This window comes from Saccoglossus kowalevskii, chromosome 18 (assembly GCF_978046115.1).
Source record: "Saccoglossus kowalevskii chromosome 18, keSacKowa6.1, whole genome shotgun sequence".
Classification (NCBI taxonomy): Eukaryota; Metazoa; Hemichordata; class Enteropneusta; family Harrimaniidae; genus Saccoglossus; species Saccoglossus kowalevskii.
Window position 1 is genome coordinate 9803327 of NC_140658.1, and position 27306 is coordinate 9830632.

Below are 27306 nucleotides of genomic sequence, written 5' to 3' on the forward strand. Positions count from 1 at the left end.
GGTGGAGTTGCTTGTATATTTAACCTATGTTTTTGTCATGACAACCCAGCAGTTAAATTTCGAAAACATTAAGTAATTGTATCGAGAATGCTTCATATATAAGTAGATTATCACAACAGCCAACCGAAAAATCGACAACAAACTGCTTACGAAGTTGTGAAAAGCGATTGCAAAGTAGGTAGTTTCATTCCGGATTGTTACCTGTGATATCATATTAACAAGTCCCATAGTTAAAAGTTCGTAAATGTGAATAAAAATGTCCTAAATGACCGTTAAATAAACGTAGTGTTACTCCGAGTATGTAGAGGTCATAGGTCAATTCTAGAAGGTATTTGTGCCAGCGATATCGATTTAAAACATCTGAAAACATGAAATAGCGGCCAATTCGGCTTAGTTTCAAATAATTTATGCAGCTGTCTTGTTGGGTGACCGACAAATGTTTGATGTAAAGCGCAATCGGGCGTGGTTAGCACTTGCATGGGAGACGTCCGTAGTAAACAAGCGTAGAATTTTGTTTTTCATCGCATACATGGACAATATATAAAGCAACGTTCCTGCTATCTTTCTTACTGTGATATCAATTATTTATGGTGCAAAATCGTGCAATTTTTGTAACAATTTTAATTAATGGAAAGTTTTCAAATTCCTTCTAATTTTCAAGAACAAGTTATCGATGCTGTCGGCACGTAGTTGGTTTTAAGCTGTTAAAACACCGTGCAAAGTTGTTCAAAGTTGTGCAAAGTTATGGTAAAGTTGATAGATGTATTTGTATATATGAGCTAAGTTGTTGGTATATAAAAACGCGCAGTTGTAAAGTCGACAAATTTAATAAAAGCCAGGTGAACGCAGCCTATAAATGTTCACATGAGCTGACTGTAATATGTTAGAAAACAACGTGCAAAGTTTGAAAAATCGAAGGAAATGTTGGTGGAGTTGCTTGTATATTTAACCTAAGACTTTGTCATGACAACCCAGCAGTTAAATTTCGAAAACATTAAGTAATTGTATCGAGAATGCCTCATATATAAGTAGATTATCATAACAACAGCCAACCGAAAAATCGACAACAAACTGCTTACAAAGTTGTGACAAGCGATTGCAAAGTAGGTAGTTTCATTTCGGATTGTTACCTGTGATATCATATTAACAAGTCCCATAGTTAAAAGTTCGTAAATGTGAATAAAATGTCCTAAATGACCGTTAAATAACCGTAGTGTTACTCCGAGTATGTAGAGGTCATAGGTCAATTCTAGAAGGTATTTGTTCCAGCGATATCGATTTAAAACATCTGAAAACATGAAATAGCCGCCAATTCGGCTTAATTTCAAATAATTTATGCAGCTGTGTTGTTGGGTGACCGACAAATGTTTAAAGTAAAGCGCAAGCGGGCGTGGTTAGCACTTGCATGGGAGACTTCCGTAGTAAACAAGCGTTGAATTTTGTTTTTCATCGCATACATGGACAATATATAAAGCAACGTTCCTGCTATCTTTCTTACTGTGATATCAATTATTTATAGTGCAAAATCGTGCAATTTTTGTAACTATTTTAATTAATGGAAAGTTTTCAAATTCCTTCTAATTTTCAAGAACAAGTTATCGATGCTGTCGGCACGTAGTGGGTTTTAAGCTGTTAAACCACCGTGCAAAGTTGTTCAAAGTTGTGAAAAGTTATGCCAAAGTTGATAGATGTATTTGTATATATGAGCTAATTTGTTGGTATATAAAAACGGGCAGTTGTAAAGTCGACAAATTTAATAAAAGCCAGGTGAACGCAGCCTATAAATGTTCACATGAGCTGACTGTAATATGTTAGAAAACAACGTGCAAAGTTTGAAAAATCGAAGGAAATGTTGGTGGAGTTGCTTGTATATTTAACCTAAGACTTTGTCATGACAACCCAGCAGTTAAATTTCGAAAACATTAAGTAATTGTATCGAGAATGCCTCATATATAAGTAGATTATCATAACAACAGCCAACCGAAAAATCGACAACAAACTGCTTACAAAGTTGTGACAAGCGATTGCAAAGTAGGTAGTTTCATTTCGGATTGTTACCTGTGATATCATATTAACAAGTCCCATAGTTAAAAGTTCGTAAATGTGAATAAAATGTCCTAAATGACCGTTAAATAACCGTAGTGTTACTCCGAGTATGTAGAGGTCATAGGTCAATTCTAGAAGGTATTTGTTCCAGCGATATCGATTTAAAACATCTGAAAACATGAAATAGCCGCCAATTCGGCTTAATTTCAAATAATTTATGCAGCTGTGTTGTTGGGTGACCGACAAATGTTTAAAGTAAAGCGCAAACGGGCGTGGTTAGCACTTGCATGGGAGACTTCCGTAGTAAACAAGCGTTGAATTTTGTTTTTCATCGCATACATGGACAATATATAAAGCAACGTTCCTGCTATCTTTCTTACTGTGATATCAATTATTTATAGTGCAAAATCGTGCAATTTTTGTAACTATTTTAATTAATGGAAAGTTTTCAAATTCCTTCTAATTTTCAAGAACAAGTTATCGATGCTGTCGGCACGTAGTGGGTTTTAAGCTGTTAAACCACCGTGCAAAGTTGTTCAAAGTTGTGAAAAGTTATGCCAAAGTTGATAGATGTATTTGTATATATGAGCTAATTTGTTGGTATATAAAAACGGGCAGTTGTAAAGTCGACAAATTTAATAAAAGCCAGGTGAACGCAGCCTATAAATGTTCACATGAGCTGACTGTAATATGTTAGAAAACAACGTGCAAAGTTTGAAAAATCGAAGGAAATGTTGGTGGAGTTGCTTGTATATTTAACCTAAGTTTTTGTCATGACAACCCAGCAGTTAAATTTCGAAAACATTAAGTAATTGTATCGAGAATGCCTCATATATAAGTAGATTATCACAACAGCCAACCGAAAAATCGACAACAAACTGCTTACGAAGTTGTGAAAAGCGATTGCAAAGTAGGTAGTTTCATTCCGGATTGTTACCTGTGATATCATATTAACAAGTCCCATAGTTAAAAGTTCATAAATGTGAATAAAAATGTCCTAAATGACCGTTAAATAACCGTAGTGTTACTCCGAGTATGTAGAGGTCATAGGTCAATTCTAGAAGGTATTTGTGCCAGCGATATCGATTTAAAACATCTGAAAACATGAAATAGCCGCCAATTCGGCTTAATTTCAAATAATTTGTATAGCTGTGTTGTTGGGTGACCGACAAATGTTTAAAGTAAAGCGCAATCTGGCGTGGTTAGCACTTGCATGGGAGACTTCCGTAGTAAACAAGCGTTGAATTTTGTTTTTCATCGCATACATGGACAATATATAAAGCAACGTTCCTGCTGTCTTTCTTACTGTGATATCAATATTTTATAGTGCAAAATCTTGCAATTTTTGTAACTATTTTAATTAATGGAAAGTTTTCAAATTCCTTCTAATTTTCAAGAACAAGTTATCGATGCTGTCGGCACGTAGTGGGTTTTAAGCTGTTAAAACACCGTGCAAAGTTGTTCAAAGTTGTGCAAAGTTATGGCAAAGTTGATAGATGTATTTGTATATATGAGCTTAGTTGTTGGTATATAAAAACGCGCAGTTGTAAAGTCGACAAATTTAATAAAAGCCAGGTGAACGCAGCCTATAAATGTTCACATGAGCTGACTGTAATATGTTAGAAAACAACGTGCAAAATTTGAAAAATCGAAGGAAATGTTGGTGGAGTTGCTTGTATATTTAACCTAAGTCTTTGTCATTACAACCCAGCAGTTAAATTTCGAAAACATTAAGTAATTTTATCGAGAATGCCTCATATATAAGTAGATTATCACAACAACCCAACCGAAAATCGACAACAAACTGCTTACAAAGTTGTGAAAAGCGATTGCAAAGTAGGTAGTTTCATTCCGGATTGTTACCTGTGATATCATATTAACAAGTCCTATAGTTAAAAGTTCGTAAATGTGAATAAAAATGTCCTAAATGACCGTTAAATAACCGTAGTGTTACTCCGAGTATGTTGAGGTCATAGGTCAATTCTAGAAGGTATTTGTGCCAGCGATATCGATTTAAAACATCTGAAAACATGAAATAGCCGCCAATTCGGCTTAATTTCAAATAATGTATGCAGCTGTGTAGTTGGGTGGCAGACAAATGTTTGAAGTAAATCACAATCGGGCGTGGTTAGCACTTGGATGGGAGACTTCCGTAGTAAACAAGCGTAGAATTTTGTTTTTCATCGCATACATGGACAATATATAAAGCAACGTTCCTGTTATCTTTTTTACTGTGATATCAATTATTTATAGTGCAAAATTTTGCAATTTTTGTAACTATTTTAATTAATGGAAAGTTTTCAAATTCCTTCTAATTTTCAAGAACAAGTTATCGATGCTGTCGGCACGTAGTGGGTTTTAAGCTGTCAAAACACCGTTCAAAGTGATTGCAAAATTGTGCAAAGTTATGGCAATTTGATAGATGTATTTGTATATATGACCTAAGTTGGTATTATATAAAATCGCGCAGTTTTAAAGTCGACAAATTTAATAAAAGCCAGGTGAACGCAGTCTATAAATGTTCACAACAGCTGACTGTAATATGTTAGAAAACAACGTGCAAAGTTGGAAAAATCGAAGGAAATGTTGGTGGAGTTGCTTGTATATTTAACCTAAGTTTTTGTCATGACAACCCAGCAGTTAAATTTCGAAAACATTAAGTAATTGTATCGAGAATGCCTTATATATAAGTAGATTATCACAACAGCCAACCGAAAAATCGACAACAAACTGCTTACAAAGTTGTGAAAAGCGATTGCAAAGTAGGTAGTTTCATTCCGGATTGTTACCTGTGATATCATATTAACAAGTCCCATAGTTAAAAGTTCGTAAATGTGAATAAAAATGTCCTAAATGACCGTTAAATAACCGTAGTGTTACTCCGAGTATGTAGAGGTCATAGGTCAATTCTAGAAGGTATTTGTTCCAGCGATATCGATTTAAAACATCTGAAAACATGAAATAGCCGCCAATTCGGCTTAATTTCAAATAATTTGTGTAGCTGTGTTGTTGGGTGACCGACAAATGTTTAAAGTAAAGCGCAATCGGGCGTGGTTAGCACTTGCATGGGAGACTTCCGTAGTAAACAAGCGTTGAATTTTGTTTTTCATCGCATACATGGACAATATATAAAGCAACGTTCCTGCTGTCTTTCTTATTGTGATATCAATTATTTATAGTGCAAAATCGTGCAATTTTTGTAACTATTTTAATTAATGGAAAGTTTTCAAATTCCTTCTAATTTTCAAGAACAAGTTATCGATGCTGTCGGCACGTAGTTGGTTTTAAGCTGTTAAAACACCGTGCAAAGTTGTTCAAAGTTGTGAAAAGTTATGGCAAAGTTGATAGATGTATTTGTATATATGAGCTAAGTTGTTGGTATATAAAAACGCGCAGTTGTAAAGTCGACAAATTTAATAAAAGCCAGGTGAACGCAGCCTATAAATGTTCACATGAGCTGACTGTAAAATGTTAGAAAACAACGTGCAAAGTTTGAAAAATCGAAGGAAATGTTGGTGGAGTTGCTTGTATATTTAACCTAAGACTTTGTCATGACAACCCAGCAGTTAAATTTCGAAAACATTAAGTAATTGTTTCGAGAATGCCTCATATATAAGTAGATTATCACAACAGCCAACCGAAAAATCGACAACAAACTGCTTACAAAGTTGTGACAAGCGATTGCAAAGTAGGTAGTTTCATTTCGGATTGTTACCTGTGATATCATATTAACAAGTCCCATAGTTAAAAGTTCGTAAATGTGAATAAAATGTCCTAAATGACCGTTAAATAACCGTAGTGTTACTCCGAGTATGTAGAGGTCATAGGTCAATTCTAGAAGGTATTTGTTCCAGCGATATCGATTTAAAACATCTGAAAACATGAAATAGCCGCCAATTCGGCTTAATTTCAAATAATTTATGCAGCTGTGTTGTTGGGTGACCGACAAATGTTTAAAGTAAAGCGCCAGCGGGCGTGGTTAGCACTTGCATGGGAGACTTCCGTAGTAAACAAGCGTTGAATTTTGTTTTTCATCGCATACATGGACAATATATAAAGCAACGTTCCTGCTATCTTTCTTACTGTGATATCAATTATTTATAGTGCAAAATCGTGCAATTTTTGTAACTATTTTAATTAATGGAAAGTTTTCAAATTCCTTCTAATTTTCAAGAACAAGTTATCGATGCTGTCGGCACGTAGTGGGTTTTAAGCTGTTAAACCACCGTGCAAAGTTGTTCAAAGTTGTGAAAAGTTATGCCAAAGTTGATAGATGTATTTGTATATATGAGCTAATTTGTTGGTATATAAAAACGGGCAGTTGTAAAGTCGACAAATTTAATAAAAGCCAGGTGAACGCAGCCTATAAATGTTCACATGAGCTGACTGTAATATGTTAGAAAACAACGTGCAAAGTTTGAAAAATCGAAGGAAATGTTGGTGGAGTTGCTTGTATATTTAACCTAAGTTTTTGTCATGACAACCCAGCAGTTAAATTTCGAAAACATTAAGTAATTGTATCGAGAATGCCTCATATATAAGTAGATTATCACAACAGCCAACCGAAAAATCGACAACAAACTGCTTACGAAGTTGTGAAAAGCGATTGCAAAGTAGGTAGTTTCATTCCGGATTGTTACCTGTGATATCATATTAACAAGTCCCATAGTTAAAAGTTCATAAATGTGAATAAAAATGTCCTAAATGACCGTTAAATAACCGTAGTGTTACTCCGAGTATGTAGAGGTCATAGGTCAATTCTAGAAGGTATTTGTGCCAGCGATATCGATTTAAAACATCTGAAAACATGAAATAGCCGCCAATTCGGCTTAATTTCAAATAATTTGTATAGCTGTGTTGTTGGGTGACCGACAAATGTTTAAAGTAAAGCGCAATCTGGCGTGGTTAGCACTTGCATGGGAGACTTCCGTAGTAAACAAGCGTTGAATTTTGTTTTTCATCGCATACATGGACAATATATAAAGCAACGTTCCTGCTGTCTTTCTTACTGTGATATCAATAATTTATAGTGCAAAATCTTGCAATTTTTGTAACTATTTTAATTAATGGAAAGTTTTCAAATTCCTTCTAATTTTCAAGAACAAGTTATCGATGCTGTCGGCACGTAGTGGGTTTTAAGCTGTTAAAACACCGTGCAAAGTTGTTCAAAGTTGTGCAAAGTTATGGCAAAGTTGATAGATGTATTTGTATATATGAGCTTAGTTGTTGGTATATAAAAACGCGCAGTTGTAAAGTCGACAAATTTAATAAAAGCCAGGTGAACGCAGCCTATAAATGTTCACATGAGCTGACTGTAATATGTTAGAAAACAACGTGCAAAATTTGAAAAATCGAAGGAAATGTTGGTGGAGTTGCTTGTATATTTAACCTAAGTCTTTGTCATTACAACCCAGCAGTTAAATTTCGAAAACATTAAGTAATTTTATCGAGAATGCCTCATATATAAGTAGATTATCACAACAACCAACCGAAAAATCGACAACAAACTGCTTACAAAGTTGTGAAAAGCGATTGCAAAGTAGGTAGTTTCATTCCGGATTGTTACCTGTGATATCATATTAACAAGTCCTATAGTTAAAAGTTCGTAAATGTGAATAAAAATGTCCTAAATGACCGTTAAATAACCGTAGTGTTACTCCGAGTATGTTGAGGTCATAGGTCAATTCTAGAAGGTATTTGTGCCAGCGATATCGATTTAAAACATCTGAAAACATGAAATAGCCGCCAATTCGGCTTAATTTCAAATAATGTATGCAGCTGTGTAGTTGGGTGGCAGACAAATGTTTGAAGTAAATCACAATCGGGCGTGGTTAGCACTTGGATGGGAGACTTCCGTAGTAAACAAGCGTAGAATTTTGTTTTTCATCGCATACATGGACAATATATAAAGCAACGTTCCTGTTATCTTTTTTACTGTGATATCAATTATTTATAGTGCAAAATTTTGCAATTTTTGTAACTATTTTAATTAATGGAAAGTTTTCAAATTCCTTCTAATTTTCAAGAACAAGTTATCGATGCTGTCGGCACGTAGTGGGTTTTAAGCTGTCAAAACACCGTTCAAAGTGATTGCAAAATTGTGCAAAGTTATGGCAATTTGATAGATGTATTTGTATATATGACCTAAGTTGGTATTATATAAAATCGCGCAGTTTTAAAGTCGACAAATTTAATAAAAGCCAGGTGAACGCAGTCTATAAATGTTCACAACAGCTGACTGTAATATGTTAGAAAACAACGTGCAAAGTTGGAAAAATCGAAGGAAATGTTGGTGGAGTTGCTTGTATATTTAACCTAAGTTTTTGTCATGACAACCCAGCAGTTAAATTTCGAAAACATTAAGTAATTGTATCGAGAATGCCTTATATATAAGTAGATTATCACAACAGCCAACCGAAAAATCGACAACAAACTGCTTACAAAGTTGTGAAAAGCGATTGCAAAGTAGGTAGTTTCATTCCGGATTGTTACCTGTGATATCATATTAACAAGTCCCATAGTTAAAAGTTCGTAAATGTGAATAAAAATGTCCTAAATGACCGTTAAATAACCGTAGTGTTACTCCGAGTATGTAGAGGTCATAGGTCAATTCTAGAAGGTATTTGTTCCAGCGATATCGATTTAAAACATCTGAAAACATGAAATAGCCGCCAATTCGGCTTAATTTCAAATAATTTGTGTAGCTGTGTTGTTGGGTGACCGACAAATGTTTAAAGTAAAGCGCAATCGGGCGTGGTTAGCACTTGCATGGGAGACTTCCGTAGTAAACAAGCGTTGAATTTTGTTTTTCATCGCATACATGGACAATATATAAAGCAACGTTCCTGCTGTCTTTCTTATTGTGATATCAATTATTTATAGTGCAAAATCGTGCAATTTTTGTAACTATTTTAATTAATGGAAAGTTTTCAAATTCCTTCTAATTTTCAAGAACAAGTTATCGATGCTGTCGGCACGTAGTTGGTTTTAAGCTGTTAAAACACCGTGCAAAGTTGTTCAAAGTTGTGAAAAGTTATGGCAAAGTTGATAGATGTATTTGTATATATGAGCTAAGTTGTTGGTATATAAAAACGCGCAGTTGTAAAGTCGACAAATTTAATAAAAGCCAGGTGAACGCAGCCTATAAATGTTCACATGAGCTGACTGTAAAATGTTAGAAAACAACGTGCAAAGTTTGAAAAATCGAAGGAAATGTTGGTGGAGTTGCTTGTATATTTAACCTAAGTTTTTGTCACGACAACCCAGCAGTTAAATTTCGAAAACATTAAGTAATTGTTTCGAGAATGCCTCATATATAAGTAGATTATCACAACAGCCAACCGAAAAATCGACAACAAACTGCTTACAAAGTTGTGAAAAGCGATTGCAAAGTAGGTAGTTTCATTCCGGATTGTAACCTGTGATATCATATTAACAAGTCCCATAGTTAAAACTTCGTAAATGTGAATAAAAATGTCCTAAATGACCGTTAAATAACCGTAGTGGTACTCCGAGTATGTAGTGGTCATAGGTCAATTCTTGAAGGTATTTGTGCCAGCGATATCGATTTAAAACATCTGAAAACATGAAATAGCGGCCAATTCGGCTTAGTTTCAAATAATTTATGCAGCTGTGTTGTTGGGTGACCGACAAATGTTTGAAGTAAAGCGCAATCGGGCGTGGTTAGCACTTGCATGGGAGACTTCCGTAGTAAACAAGCGTTGAATTTTGTTTTTCATCGCTTACATGGACAATATATAAAGCAACGTTCCTGCTATCTTTCTTACTGTGATATCAATTATTTATGGTGCAAAATCGTGCAATTTTTCTAACAATTTCAATTAATGGAAAGTTTTCAAATTCCTTCTAATTTTCAAGAACAAGTTATCGATGCTGTCGGCACGTAGTGGGTTTTAAGCTGTCAAAACACCGTTCAAAGTGATTGCAAAATTGTGAAAACTTATGGCAATTTGATAGATGTATTTGTATATATGACCTAAGTTGGTATTATATAAAATCGCGCAGTTTTAAAGTCGACAAATTTAATAAAAGCCAGGTGAACGCAGTCTATAAATGTTCACAACAGCTGACTGTAATATGTTAGAAAACAACGTGCAAAGTTGGAAAAATCGAAGGAAATGTTGGTGGAGTTGCTTGTATATTTAACCTAAGTTTTTGTCATGACAACCCAGCAGTTAAATTTCGAAAACATTAAGTAATTGTATCGAGAATGCCTCATATATAAGTAGATTATTACAACAGCCAACCGAAAAATCGACATCAAACTGCTTACAAAGTTGTGAAAAGCGATTGCAAAGTAGGTAGTTTCATTCCGGATTGTTACCTGTGATATCATATTAACAAGTCCCATAGTTAAAAGTTCGTAAATGTGAATAAAAATGTCCTAAATGACCGTTAAATAACCGTAGTGTTACTCCGAGTATGTAGAGGTCATAGGTCAATTCTAGAAGGTATTTGTTCCAGCGATATCGATTTAAAATATCTGAAAACATGAAATAGCCGCCAATTCGGCTTAATTTCAAATAATTTGTGCAGCTGTGTTGTTGGGTGACCGCAAATGTTTAAAGTAAAGCGCAATCGGGCGTGGTTAGCACTTGCATGGGAGACTTCCGTAGTAAATAAGCGTTGAATTTTGTTTTTCATCGCATACATGGACAATATATAAAGCAACGTTCCTTCTGTCTTTCTTATTGTGATATCAATTATTTATAGTGCAAAATCGTGCAATTTTTGTAACTATTTTAATTAATGGAAAGTTTTCAAATTCCTTCTAATTTTCAAGAACAAGTTATCGATGCTGTCGGCACGTAGTGGGTTTTAAGCTGTCAAAACACCGTTCAAAGTGATTGCAAAATTGTGCAAAGTTATGGCAATTTGATAGATGTATTTGTATATATGACCTAAGTTGGTATTATATAAAATCGCGCAGTTTTAAAGTCGACAAATTTAATAAAAGCCAGGTGAACGCAGTCTATAAATGTTCACAACAGCTGACTGTAATATGTTAGAAAACAACGTGCAAAGTTGGAAAAATCGAAGGAAATGTTGGTGGAGTTGCTTGTATATTTAACCTACGTTTTTGTCATGACAACCCAGCAGTTAAATTTCGAAAACATTAAGTAATTGTATCGAGAATGCCTCATATATAAGTAGATTATCACAACAGCCAACCGAAAAATCGACAACAAACTGCTTACAAAGTTGTGAAAAGCGATTGCAAAGTAGGTAGTTTCATTCCGGATTGTTACCTGTGATATCATATTAACAAGTCCCATAGTTAAAAGTTCGTAAATGTGAATAAAAATGTCCTAAATGACCGTTAAATAACCGTAGTGTTACTCCGAGTATGTAGAGGTCATAGGTCAATTCTAGAAGGTATTTGTTCCAGCGATATCGATTTAAAACATCTGAAAACATGAAATAGCCGCCAATTCGGCTTAATTTCAAATAATTTGTGTAGCTGTGTTGTTGGGTGACCGACAAATGTTTAAAGTAAAGCGCAATCGGGCGTGGTTAGCACTTGCATGGGAGACTTCCGTAGTAAACAAGCGTTGAATTTTGTTTTTCATCGCATACATGGACAATATATAAAGCAACGTTCCTGCTGTCTTTCTTATTGTGATATAAATTATTTATAGTGCAAAATCGTGCAATTTTTGTAACTATTTTAATTAATGGAAAGTTTTCAAATTCCTTCTAATTTTCAAGAACAAGTTATCAACGCTGTCGGCACGTAGTTGGTTTTAAGCTGTTAAAACACTGTGCAAAGTTGTTCAAAGTTGTGAAAAGTTATGGCAAAGTTGATAGATGTATTTGTATATATGAGCTAAGTTGTTGGTATATAAAAACGCGCAGTTGTAAAGTCGACAAATTTAATAAAAGCCAGGTGAACGCAGCCTATAAATGTTCACATGAGCTGACTGTAAAATGTTAGAAAACAACGTGCAAAGTTTGAAAAATCGAAGGAAATGTTGGTGGAGTTGCTTGTATATTTAACCTAAGTTTTTGTCACGACAACCCAGCAGTTAAATTTCGAAAACATTAAGTAATTGTTTCGAGAATGCCTCATATATAAGTAGATTATCACAACAGCCAACCGAAAAATCGACAACAAACTGCTTACAAAGTTGTGAAAAGCGATTGCAAAGTAGGTAGTTTCATTCCGGATTGTTACCTGTGATATCATATTAACAAGTCCCATAGTTAAAAGTTCGTAAATGTGAATAAAAATGTCCTAAATGACCGTTAAATAACCGTAGTGTTACTCCGAGTATGTATAGGTCATAGGTCAATTCTAGAAGGTATTTGTTCCAGCGATATCGATTTAAAACATCTGAAAACATGAAATAGCCGCCAATTCGGCTTAATTTCAAATAATTTGTGTAGCTGTGTTGTTGGGTGACCGACAAATGTTTAAAGTAAAGCGCAATCGGGCGTGGTTAGCACTTGCATGGGAGACTTCCGTAGTAAACAAGCGTTGAATTTTGTTTTTCATCGCATACATGGACAATATATAAAGCAACGTTCCTGCTGTCTTTCTTATTGTGATATAAATTATTTATAGTGCAAAATCGTGCAATTTTTGTAACTATTTTAATTAATGGAAAGTTTTCAAATTCCTTCTAATTTTCAAGAACAAGTTATCGATGCTGTCGGCACGTAGTTGGTTTTAAGCTGTTAAAACACCGTGCAAAGTTGTTCAAAGTTGTGCAAAGTTATGGCAAAGTTAATAGATGTATTTGTATATATGAGCTAAGTTGTTGGTATATAAAAACGCGCAGTTGTAAAGTCGACAAATTTAATAAAAGCCAGGTGAACGCAGCCTATAAATGTTCACATGAGCTGACTGTAATATGTTAGAAAACAACGTGCAAAGTTTGAAAAATCGAAGGAAATGTTGGTGGAGTTGCTTGTATATTTAACCTAAGTCTTTGTCATGACAACCCAGCAGTTAAATTTCGAAAACATTAAGTAATTTTATCGAGAATGCCTCATATATAAGTAGATTATCACAACAACCAACCGAAAAATCGACAACAAACTGCTTACAAAGTTGTGAAAAGCGATTGCAAAGTAGGTAGTTTCATTCCGGATTGTTACATGTGATATCATATTAACAAGTCCCATAGTTAAAAGTTCGTAAATGTGAATAAAAATGTCCTAAATGACCGTTAAATAACCGTAGTGTTACTCCGAGTATGTAGAGGTCATAGGTCAATTCTAGAAGGTATTTGTGCCAGCGATATCGATTTAAAACATCTGAAAACATGAAATAGCCGCCAATTCGGCTTAATTTCAAATAATGTATGCAGCTGTGTAGTTGGGTAGCAGACAAATGTTTGAAGTAAATCACAATCGGGCGTGGTTAGCACTTGGATGGGAGACTTCCGTAGTAAACAAGCGTTGAATTTTGTTTTTCATCGCATACATGGACAATATAAAAAGCAACGTTCCTGTTATCTTTTTTACTGTGATATCAATTATTTATAGTGCAAAATCTTGTATTTTTTGTAACTATTTTAATTAATGGAAAGTTTTCAAATTCCTTCTAATTTTCAAGAACAAGTTATCGATGCTGTCGGCACGTAGTGGGTTTTAAGCTGTCAAAACACCGTTCAAAGTGATTGCAAAATTGTGAAAACTTATGGCAATTTGATAGATGTATTTGTATATATGACCTAAGTTGGTATTATATAAAATCGCGCAGTTTTAAAGTCGACAAATTTAATAAAAGCCAGGTGAACGCAGTCTATAAATGTTCACAACAGCTGACTGTAATATGTTAGAAAACAACGTGCAAAGTTGGAAAAATCGAAGGAAATGTTGGTGGAGTTGCTTGTATATTTAACCTAAGTTTTTGTCATGACAACCCAGCAGTTAAATTTCGAAAACATTAAGTAATTGTATCGAGAATGCCTCATATATAAGTAGATTATCACAACAGCCAACCGAAAAATCGACATCAAACTGCTTACAAAGTTGTGAAAAGCGATTGCAAAGTAGGTAGTTTCATTCCGGATTGTTACCTGTGATATCATATTAACAAGTCCCATAGTTAAAAGTTCGTAAATGTGAATAAAAATGTCCTAAATGACCGTTAAATAACCGTAGTGTTACTCCGAGTATGTAGAGGTCATAGGTCAATTCTAGAAGGTATTTGTTCCAGCGATATCGATTTAAAATATCTGAAAACATGAAATAGCCGCCAATTCGGCTTAATTTCAAATAATTTGTGTAGCTGTGTTGTTGGGTGACCGCAAATGTTTAAAGTAAAGCGCAATCGGGCGTGGTTAGCACTTGCATGGGAGACTTCCGTAGTAAATAAGCGTTGAATTTTGTTTTTCATCGCATACATGGACAATATATAAAGCAACGTTCCTTCTGTCTTTCTTATTGTGATATCAATTATTTATAGTGCAAAATCGTGCAATTTTTGTAACTATTTTAATTAATGGAAAGTTTTCAAATTCCTTCTAATTTTCAAGAACAAGTTATCGATGCTGTCGGCACGTAGTGGGTTTTAAGCTGTCAAAACACCGTTCAAAGTGATTGCAAAATTGTGCAAAGTTATGGCAATTTGATAGATGTATTTGTATATATGACCTAAGTTGGTATTATATAAAATCGCGCAGTTTTAAAGTCGACAAATTTAATAAAAGCCAGGTGAACGCAGTCTATAAATGTTCACAACAGCTGACTGTAATATGTTAGAAAACAACGTGCAAAGTTGGAAAAATCGAAGGAAATGTTGGTGGAGTTGCTTGTATATTTAACCTACGTTTTTGTCATGACAACCCAGCAGTTAAATTTCGAAAACATTAAGTAATTGTATCAAGAATGCCTCATATATAAGTAGATTATCACAACAGCCAACCGAAAAATCGACAACAAACTGCTTACAAAGTTGTGAAAAGCGATTGCAAAGTAGGTAGTTTCATTCCGGATTGTTACCTGTGATATCATATTAACAAGTCCCATAGTTAAAAGTTCGTAAATGTGAATAAAAATGTCCTAAATGACCGTTAAATAACCGTAGTGTTACTCCGAGTATGTAGAGGTCATAGGTCAATTCTAGAAGGTATTTGTTCCAGCGATATCGATTTAAAACATCTGAAAACATGAAATAGCCGCCAATTCGGCTTAATTTCAAATATTTTGTGTAGCTGTGTTGTTGGGTGACCGACAAATGTTTAAAGTAAAGCGCAATCGGGCGTGGTTAGCACTTGCATGGGAGACTTCCGTAGTAAACAAGCGTTGAATTTTGTTTTTCATCGCATACATGGACAATATATAAAGCAACGTTCCTGCTGTCTTTCTTATTGTGATATCAATTATTTATAGTGCAAAATCGTGCAATTTTTGTAACTATTTTAATTAATGGAAAGTTTTCAAATTCCTTCTAATTTTCAAGAACAAGTTATCGATGCTGTCGGCACGTAGTGGGTTTTAAGCTGTCAAAACACCGTTCAAAGTGATTGCAAAATTGTGCAAAGTTATGGCAATTTGATAGATGTATTTGTATATATGACCTAAGTTGGTATTATATAAAATCGCGCAGTTTTAAAGTCGACAAATTTAATAAAAGCCAGGTGAACGCAGTCTATAAATGTTCACAACAACTGACTGTAATATGTTAGAAAACAACGTGCAAAGTTGGAAAAATCGAAGGAAATGTTGGTGGAGTTGCTTGTATATTTAACCTAAGTTTTTGTCATGACAACCCAGCAGTTAAATTTCGAAAACATTAAGTAATTGTATCGAGAATGCCTCATATATAAGTAGATTATCACAACAGCCAACCGAAAAATCGACAACAAACTGCTTACAAAGTTGTGAAAAGCGATTGCAAAGTAGGTAGTTTCATTCCGGATTGTTACCTGTGATATCATATTAACAAGTCCCATAGTTAAAAGTTCGTAAATGTGAATAAAAATGTCCTAAATGACCGTTAAATAACCGTAGTGTTACTCCGAGTATGTAGAGGTCATAGGTCAATTCTAGAAGGTATTTGTTCCAGCGATATCGATTTAAAACATCTGAAAACATGAAATAGCCGCCAATTCGGCTTAATTTCAAATAATTTGTGTAGCTGTGTTGTTGGGTGACCGACAAATGTTTAAAGTAAAGCGCAATCGGGCGTGGTTAGCACTTGCATGGGAGACTTCCGTAGTAAACAAGCGTTGAATTTTGTTTTTCATCGCATACATGGACAATATATAAAGCAACGTTCCTGCTGTCTTTCTTATTGTGATATAAATTATTTATAGTGCAAAATCGTGCAATTTTTGTAACTATTTTAATTAATGGAAAGTTTTCAAATTCCTTCTAATTTTCAAGAACAAGTTATCGACGCTGTCGGCACGTAGTTGGTTTTAAGCTGTTAAAACACTGTGCAAAGTTGTTCAAAGTTGTGAAAAGTTATGGCAAAGTTGATAGATGTATTTGTATATATGAGCTAAGTTGTTGGTATATAAAAACGCGCAGTTGTAAAGTCGACAAATTTAATAAAAGCCAGGTGAACGCAGCCTATAAATGTTCACATGAGCTGACTGTAAAATGTTAGAAAACAACGTGCAAAGTTTGAAAAATCGAAGGAAATGTTGGTGGAGTTGCTTGTATATTTAACCTAAGTTTTTGTCACGACAACCCAGCAGTTAAATTTCGAAAACATTAAGTAATTGTTTCGAGAATGCCTCATATATAAGTAGATTATCACAACAGCCAACCGAAAAATCGACAACAAACTGCTTACAAAGTTGTGAAAAGCGATTGCAAAGTAGGTAGTTTCATTCCGGATTGTTACCTGTGATATCATATTAACAAGTCCCATAGTTAAAAGTTCGTAAATGTGAATAAAAATGTCCTAAATGACCGTTAAATAACCGTAGTGTTACTCCGAGTATGTAGAGGTCATAGGTCAATTCTAGAAGGTATTTGTTCCAGCGATATCGATTTAAAACATCTGAAAACATGAAATAGCCGCCAATTCGGCTTAATTTCAAATAATTTGTGTAGCTGTGTTGTTGGGTGACCGACAAATGTTTAAAGTAAAGCGCAATCGGGCGTGGTTAGCACTTGCATGGGAGACTTCCGTAGTAAACAAGCGTTGAATTTTGTTTTTCATCGCATACATGGACAATATATAAAGCAACGTTCCTGCTGTCTTTCTTATTGTGATATAAATTATTTATAGTGCAAAATCGTGCAATTTTTGTAACTATTTTAATTAATGGAAAGTTTTCAAATTCCTTCTAATTTTCAAGAACAAGTTATCGATGCTGTCGGCACGTAGTTGGTTTTAAGCTGTTAAAACACCGTGCAAAGTTGTTCAAAGTTGTGCAAAGTTATGGCAAAGTTAATAGATGTATTTGTATATATGAGCTAAGTTGTTGGTATATAAAAACGCGCAGTTGTAAAGTCGACAAATTTAATAAAAGCCAGGTGAACGCAGCCTATAAATGTTCACATGAGCTGACTGTAATATGTTAGAAAACAACGTGCAAAGTTTGAAAAATCGAAGGAAATGTTGGTGGAGTTGCTTGTATATTTAACCTAAGTCTTTGTCATGACAACCCAGCAGTTAAATTTCGAAAACATTAAGTAATTGTATCAAGAATGCCTCATATATAAGTAGATTATCACAACAGCCAACCGAAAAATCGACAACAAACTGCTTACAAAGTTGTGAAAAGCGATTGCAAAGTAGGTAGTTTCATTCCGGATTGTTACCTGTGATATCATATTAACAAGTCCCATAGTTAAAAGTTCGTAAATGTGAATAAAAATGTCCTAAATGACCGTTAAATAACCGTAGTGTTACTCCGAGTATGTAGAGGTCATAGGTCAATTCTAGAAGGTATTTGTTCCAGCGATATCGATTTAAAACATCTGAAAACATGAAATAGCCGCCAATTCGGCTTAATTTCAAATATTTTGTGTAGCTGTGTTGTTGGGTGACCGACAAATGTTTAAAGTAAAGCGCAATCGGGCGTGGTTAGCACTTGCATGGGAGACTTCCGTAGTAAACAAGCGTTGAATTTTGTTTTTCATCGCATACATGGACAATATATAAAGCAACGTTCCTGCTGTCTTTCTTATTGTGATATCAATTATTTATAGTGCAAAATCGTGCAATTTTTGTAACTATTTTAATTAATGGAAAGTTTTCAAATTCCTTCTAATTTTCAAGAACAAGTTATCGATGCTGTCGGCACGTAGTGGGTTTTAAGCTGTCAAAACACCGTTCAAAGTGATTGCAAAATTGTGCAAAGTTATGGCAATTTGATAGATGTATTTGTATATATGACCTAAGTTGGTATTATATAAAATCGCGCAGTTTTAAAGTCGACAAATTTAATAAAAGCCAGGTGAACGCAGTCTATAAATGTTCACAACAACTGACTGTAATATGTTAGAAAACAACGTGCAAAGTTGGAAAAATCGAAGGAAATGTTGGTGGAGTTGCTTGTATATTTAACCTAAGTTTTTGTCATGACAACCCAGCAGTTAAATTTCGAAAACATTAAGTAATTGTATCGAGAATGCCTCATATATAAGTAGATTATCACAACAGCCAACCGAAAAATCGACAACAAACTGCTTACAAAGTTGTGAAAAGCGATTGCAAAGTAGGTAGTTTCATTCCGGATTGTTACCTGTGATATCATATTAACAAGTCCCATAGTTAAAAGTTCGTAAATGTGAATAAAAATGTCCTAAATGACCGTTAAATAACCGTAGTGTTACTCCGAGTATGTAGAGGTCATAGGTCAATTCTAGAAGGTATTTGTTCCAGCGATATCGATTTAAAACATCTGAAAACATGAAATAGCCGCCAATTCGGCTTAATTTCAAATAATTTGTGTAGCTGTGTTGTTGGGTGACCGACAAATGTTTAAAGTAAAGCGCAATCGGGCGTGGTTAGCACTTGCATGGGAGACTTCCGTAGTAAACAAGCGTTGAATTTTGTTTTTCATCGCATACATGGACAATATATAAAGCAACGTTCCTGCTGTCTTTCTTATTGTGATATAAATTATTTATAGTGCAAAATCGTGCAATTTTTGTAACTATTTTAATTAATGGAAAGTTTTCAAATTCCTTCTAATTTTCAAGAACAAGTTATCGACGCTGTCGGCACGTAGTTGGTTTTAAGCTGTTAAAACACTGTGCAAAGTTGTTCAAAGTTGTGAAAAGTTATGGCAAAGTTGATAGATGTATTTGTATATATGAGCTAAGTTGTTGGTATATAAAAACGCGCAGTTGTAAAGTCGACAAATTTAATAAAAGCCAGGTGAACGCAGCCTATAAATGTTCACATGAGCTGACTGTAAAATGTTAGAAAACAACGTGCAAAGTTTGAAAAATCGAAGGAAATGTTGGTGGAGTTGCTTGTATATTTAACCTAAGTTTTTGTCACGACAACCCAGCAGTTAAATTTCGAAAACATTAAGTAATTGTTTCGAGAATGCCTCATATATAAGTAGATTATCACAACAGCCAACCGAAAAATCGACAACAAACTGCTTACAAAGTTGTGAAAAGCGATTGCAAAGTAGGTAGTTTCATTCCGGATTGTTACCTGTGATATCATATTAACAAGTCCCATAGTTAAAAGTTCGTAAATGTGAATAAAAATGTCCTAAATGACCGTTAAATAACCGTAGTGTTACTCCGAGTATGTAGAGGTCATAGGTCAATTCTAGAAGGTATTTGTTCCAGCGATATCGATTTAAAACATCTGAAAACATGAAATAGCCGCCAATTCGGCTTAATTTCAAATAATTTGTGTAGCTGTGTTGTTGGGTGACCGACAAATGTTTAAAGTAAAGCGCAATCGGGCGTGGTTAGCACTTGCATGGGAGACTTCCGTAGTAAACAAGCGTTGAATTTTGTTTTTCATCGCATACATGGACAATATATAAAGCAACGTTCCTGCTGTCTTTCTTATTGTGATATAAATTATTTATAGTGCAAAATCGTGCAATTTTTGTAACTATTTTAATTAATGGAAAGTTTTCAAATTCCTTCTAATTTTCAAGAACAAGTTATCGATGCTGTCGGCACGTAGTTGGTTTTAAGCTGTTAAAACACCGTGCAAAGTTGTTCAAAGTTGTGCAAAGTTATGGCAAAGTTAATAGATGTATTTGTATATATGAGCTAAGTTGTTGGTATATAAAAACGCGCAGTTGTAAAGTCGACAAATTTAATAAAAGCCAGGTGAACGCAGCCTATAAATGTTCACATGAGCTGACTGTAATATGTTAGAAAACAACGTGCAAAGTTTGAAAAATCGAAGGAAATGTTGGTGGAGTTGCTTGTATATTTAACCTAAGTCTTTGTCATGACAACCCAGCAGTTAAATTTCGAAAACATTAAGTAATTTTATCGAGAATGCCTCATATATAAGTAGATTATCACAACAACCAACCGAAAAATCGACAACAAACTGCTTACAAAGTTGTGAAAAGCGATTGCAAAGTAGGTAGTTTCATTCCGGATTGTTACATGTGATATCATATTAACAAGTCCCATAGTTAAAAGTTCGTAAATGTGAATAAAAATGTCCTAAATGACCGTTAAATAACCGTAGTGTTACTCCGAGTATGTAGAGGTCATAGGTCAATTCTAGAAGGTATTTGTGCCAGCGATATCGATTTAAAACATCTGAAAACATGAAATAGCCGCCAATTCGGCTTAATTTCAAATAATGTATGCAGCTGTGTAGTTGGGTAGCAGACAAATGTTTGAAGTAAATCACAATCGGGCGTGGTTAGCACTTGGATGGGAGACTTCCGTAGTAAACAAGCGTTGAATTTTGTTTTTCATCGCATACATGGACAATATAAAAAGCAACGTTCCTGTTATCTTTTTTACTGTGATATCAATTATTTATAGTGCAAAATCTTGTATTTTTTGTAACTATTTTAATTAATGGAAAGTTTTCAAATTCCTTCTAATTTTCAAGAACAAGTTATCGATGCTGTCGGCACGTAGTGGGTTTTAAGCTGTCAAAACACCGTTCAAAGTGATTGCAAAATTGTGAAAACTTATGGCAATTTGATAGATGTATTTGTATATATGACCTAAGTTGGTATTATATAAAATCGCGCAGTTTTAAAGTCGACAAATTTAATAAAAGCCAGGTGAACGCAGTCTATAAATGTTCACAACAGCTGACTGTAATATGTTAGAAAACAACGTGCAAAGTTGGAAAAATCGAAGGAAATGTTGGTGGAGTTGCTTGTATATTTAACCTAAGTTTTTGTCATGACAACCCAGCAGTTAAATTTCGAAAACATTAAGTAATTGTATCGAGAATGCCTCATATATAAGTAGATTATCACAACAGCCAACCGAAAAATCGACATCAAACTGCTTACAAAGTTGTGAAAAGCGATTGCAAAGTAGGTAGTTTCATTCCGGATTGTTACCTGTGATATCATATTAACAAGTCCCATAGTTAAAAGTTCGTAAATGTGAATAAAAATGTCCTAAATGACCGTTAAATAACCGTAGTGTTACTCCGAGTATGTAGAGGTCATAGGTCAATTCTAGAAGGTATTTGTTCCAGCGATATCGATTTAAAATATCTGAAAACATGAAATAGCCGCCAATTCGGCTTAATTTCAAATAATTTGTGTAGCTGTGTTGTTGGGTGACCGCAAATGTTTAAAGTAAAGCGCAATCGGGCGTGGTTAGCACTTGCATGGGAGACTTCCGTAGTAAATAAGCGTTGAATTTTGTTTTTCATCGCATACATGGACAATATATAAAGCAACGTTCCTTCTGTCTTTCTTATTGTGATATCAATTATTTATAGTGCAAAATCGTGCAATTTTTGTAACTATTTTAATTAATGGAAAGTTTTCAAATTCCTTCTAATTTTCAAGAACAAGTTATCGATGCTGTCGGCACGTAGTGGGTTTTAAGCTGTCAAAACACCGTTCAAAGTGATTGCAAAATTGTGCAAAGTTATGGCAATTTGATAGATGTATTTGTATATATGACCTAAGTTGGTATTATATAAAATCGCGCAGTTTTAAAGTCGACAAATTTAATAAAAGCCAGGTGAACGCAGTCTATAAATGTTCACAACAGCTGACTGTAATATGTTAGAAAACAACGTGCAAAGTTGGAAAAATCGAAGGAAATGTTGGTGGAGTTGCTTGTATATTTAACCTACGTTTTTGTCATGACAACCCAGCAGTTAAATTTCGAAAACATTAAGTAATTGTATCAAGAATGCCTCATATATAAGTAGATTATCACAACAGCCAACCGAAAAATCGACAACAAACTGCTTACAAAGTTGTGAAAAGCGATTGCAAAGTAGGTAGTTTCATTCCGGATTGTTACCTGTGATATCATATTAACAAGTCCCATAGTTAAAAGTTCGTAAATGTGAATAAAAATGTCCTAAATGACCGTTAAATAACCGTAGTGTTACTCCGAGTATGTAGAGGTCATAGGTCAATTCTAGAAGGTATTTGTTCCAGCGATATCGATTTAAAACATCTGAAAACATGAAATAGCCGCCAATTCGGCTTAATTTCAAATATTTTGTGTAGCTGTGTTGTTGGGTGACCGACAAATGTTTAAAGTAAAGCGCAATCGGGCGTGGTTAGCACTTGCATGGGAGACTTCCGTAGTAAACAAGCGTTGAATTTTGTTTTTCATCGCATACATGGACAATATATAAAGCAACGTTCCTGCTGTCTTTCTTATAGTGATATCAATTATTTATAGTGCAAAATCGTGCAATTTTTGTAACTATTTTAATTAATGGAAAGTTTTCAAATTCCTTCTAATTTTCAAGAACAAGTTATCGATGCTGTCGGCACGTAGTGGGTTTTAAGCTGTCAAAACACCGTTCAAAGTGATTGCAAAATTGTGCAAAGTTATGGCAATTTGATAGATGTATTTGTATATATGACCTAAGTTGGTATTATATAAAATCGCGCAGTTTTAAAGTCGACAAATTTAATAAAAGCCAGGTGAACGCAGTCTATAAATGTTCACAACAACTGACTGTAATATGTTAGAAAACAACGTGCAAAGTTGGAAAAATCGAAGGAAATGTTGGTGGAGTTGCTTGTATATTTAACCTAAGTTTTTGTCATGACAACCCAGCAGTTAAATTTCGAAAACATTAAGTAATTGTATCGAGAATGCCTCATATATAAGTAGATTATCACAACAGCCAACCGAAAAATCGACAACAAACTGCTTACAAAGTTGTGAAAAGCGATTGCAAAGTAGGTAGTTTCATTCCGGATTGTTACCTGTGATATCATATTAACAAGTCCCATAGTTAAAAGTTCGTAAATGTGAATAAAAATGTCCTAAATGACCGTTAAATAACCGTAGTGTTACTCTGAGTATGTAGAGGTCATAGGTCAATTCTAGAAGGTATTTGTTCCAGCGATATCGATTTAAAACATCTGAAAACATGAAATAGCCGCCAATTCGGCTTAATTTCAAATAATTTGTGTAGCTGTGTTGTTGGGTGACCGACAAATGTTTAAAGTAAAGCGCAATCGGGCGTGGTTAGCACTTGCATGGGAGACTTCCGTAGTAAACAAGCGTTGAATTTTGTTTTTCATCGCATACATGGACAATATATAAAGCAACGTTCCTGCTGTCTTTCTTATTGTGATATCAATTATTTATAGTGCAAAATCGTGCAATTTTTGTAACTATTTTAATTAATGGAAAGTTTTCAAATTCCTTCTAATTTTCAAGAACAAGTTATCGATGCTGTCGGCACGTAGTGGGTTTTAAGCTGTCAAAACACCGTTCAAAGTGATTGCAAAATTGTGCAAAGTTATGGCAATTTGATAGATGTATTTGTATATATGACCTAAGTTGGTATTATATAAAATCGCGCAGTTTTAAAGTCGACAAATTTAATAAAAGCCAGGTGAACGCAGTCTATAAATGTTCACAACAGCTGACTGTAATATGTTAGAAAACAACGTGCAAAGTTGGAAAAATCGAAGGAAATGTTGGTGGAGTTGCTTGTATATTTAACCTAAGTTTTTGTCATGACAACCCAGCAGTTAAATTTCGAAAACATTAAGTAATTGTATCGAGAATGCCTCATATATAAGTAGATTATCACAACAGCCAACCGAAAAATCGACAACAAACTGCTTACAAAGTTGTGAAAAGCGATTGCAAAGTAGGTAGTTTCATTCCGGATTGTTACCTGTGATATCATATTAACAAGTCCCATAGTTAAAAGTTCGTAAATGTGAATAAAAATGTCCTAAATGACCGTTAAATAACCGTAGTGTTACTCCGAGTATGTAGAGGTCATAGGTCAATTCTAGAAGGTATTTGTTCCAGCGATATCGATTTAAAACATCTGAAAACATGAAATAGCCGCCAATTCGGCTTAATTTCAAATAATTTGTGTAGCTGTGTTGTTGGGTGACCGACAAATGTTTAAAGTAAAGCGCAATCGGGCGTGGTTAGCACTTGCATGGGAGACTTCCGTAGTAAACAAGCGGTGAATTTTGTTTTTCATCGCATACATGGACAATATATAAAGCAACGTTCCTGCTGTCTTTCTTATTGTGATATCAATTATTTATAGTGCAAAATCGTGCAATTTTTGTAACTATTTTAATTAATGGAAAGTTTTCAAATTCCTTCTAATTTTCAAGAACATGTTATCGATGCTGTCGGCACGTAGTTGGGTTTAAGCTGTTAAAACACCGTGCAAAGTTGTTCAAAGTTGTGAAAAGTTATGGCAAAGTTGATAGATGTATTTGTATACATGAGCTAAGTTGTTGGTATATAAAAACGCGCAGTTGTAAAGTCGACAAATTTAATAAAAGCCAGGTGAACGCAGCCTATAAATGTTCACATGAGCTGACTGTAATATGTTAGAAAACAACGTGCAAAGTTTGAAAAATCGAAGGAAATGTTGGTGGAGTTGCTTGTATATTTAACCTAAGTTTTTGTCATGACAACCCAGCAGTTAAATTTCGAAAACATTAAGTAATTGTTTCGAGAATGCCTCATATATAAGTAGATTATCACAACAGCCAACCGAAAAATCGACAACAAACTGCTTACAAAGTTGTGAAAAGCGATTGCAAAGTAGGTAGTTTCATTCCGGATTGTAACCTGTGATATCATATTAACAAGTCCCATAGTTAAAAGTTCGTAAATGTGAATAAAAATGTCCTAAATGACCGTTAAATAACCGTAGTGGTACTCCGAGTATGTAGTGGTCATAGGTCAATTCTTGAAGGTATTTGTGCCAGCGATATCGATTTAAAACATCTGAAAACATGAAATAGCGGCCAATTCGGCTTAGTTTCAAATAATTTATGCAGCTGTGTTGTTGGGTGACCGACAAATGTTTGAAGTAAAGCGCAATCGGGCGTGGTTAGCACTTGCATGGGAGACTTCCGTAGTAAACAAGCGTTGAATTTTGTTTTTCATCGCTTACATGGACAATATATAAAGCAACGTTCCTGCTATCTTTCTTACTGTGATATCAATTATTAATGGTGCAAAATCGTGCAATTTTTGTAACAATTTTAATTAATGGAAAGTTTTCAAATTCCTTCTAAATTTCAAGAACAAGTTATCGATGCTGTCGGCACGTAGTTGGTTTTAAGCTGTTAAAACACCGTGCAAAGTTATTCAAAGTTGTGCAAACTTATGGCAAAGTTAATAGATGTATTTGTATATATGAGCTAAGTTGTTGGTATATAAAAACGCGCAGTTGTAAAGTCGACAAATTTAATAAAAGCCAGGTGAACGCAGCCTATAAATGTTCACATGAGCTGACTGTAATATGTTAGAAAACAACGTGCAAAGTTTGAAAAATCGAAGGAAATGTTGGTGGAGTTGCTTGTATATTTAACCTAAGTCTTTGTCATGACAACCCAGCAGTTAAATTTCGAAAACATTAAGTAATTTTATCGAGAATGCCTCATATATAAGTAGATTATCACAACAACCAACCGAAAAATCGACAACAAACTGCTTACAAAGTTGTGAAAAGCGATTGCAAAGTAGGTAGTTTCATTCCGGATTGTTACCTGTGATATCATATTAACAAGTCCCATAGTTAAAAGTTCGTAAATGTGAATAAAAATGTCCTAAATGACCGTTAAATAACCGTAGTGTTACTCCGAGTATGTAGAGGTCATAGGTCAATTCTAGAAGGTATTTGTGCCAGCGATATCGATTTAAAACATCTGAAAACATGAAATAGCCGCCAATTCGGCTTAATTTCAAATAATGTATGCAGCTGTGTAGTTGGGTAGCAGACAAATGTTTGAAGTAAATCACAATCGGGCGTTGTTAGCACTTGGATGGGAGACTTCCGTAGTAAACAAGCGTTGAATTTTGTTTTTCATCGCATACATGGACAATATAAAAAGCAACGTTCCTGTTATCTTTTTTACTGTGATATCAATTATTTATAGTGCAAAATCGTGCAATTTTTGTAACTATTTTAATTAATGGAAAGTTTTCAAATTCCTTCTAATTTTCAAGAACAAGTTATCGATGCTGTCGGCACGTAGTGGGTTTTAGGCTGTCAAAACACCGTTCAAAGTGATTGCAAAATTGTGCAAAGTTATGGCAATTTGATAGATGTATTTGTATATATGACCTAAGTTGGTATTATATAAAATCGCGCAGTTTTAAAGTCGACAAATTTAATAAAAGCCAGGTGAACGCAGTCTATAAATGTTCACAACAGCTGACTGTAATATGTTAGAAAACAACGTGCAAAGTTTGAAAAATCGAAGGAAATGTTGGTGGAGTTGCTTGTATATTTAACCTAAGTTTTTGTCATGACAACCCAGCAGTTAAATTTCGAAAACATTAAGTAATTGTATCGAGAATGCCTCATATATAAGTAGATTATCACAACAGCCAACCGAAAAATCGACAACAAACTGCTTACAAAGTTGTGAAAAGCGATTGCAAAGTAGGTAGTTTCATTCCGGATTGTTACCTGTGATATCATATTAACAAGTCCCATAGTTAAAAGTTCGTAAATGTGAATAAAAATGTCCTAAATGACCGTTAAATAACCGTAGTGTTACTCCGAGTATGTAGAGGTCATAGGTCAATTCTAGAAGGTATTTGTTCCAGCGATATCGATTTAAAACATCTGAAAACATGAAATAGCCGCCAATTCGGCTTAATTTCAAATAATTTGTGTAGCTGTGTTGTTGGGTGACCGACAAATGTTTAAAGTAAAGC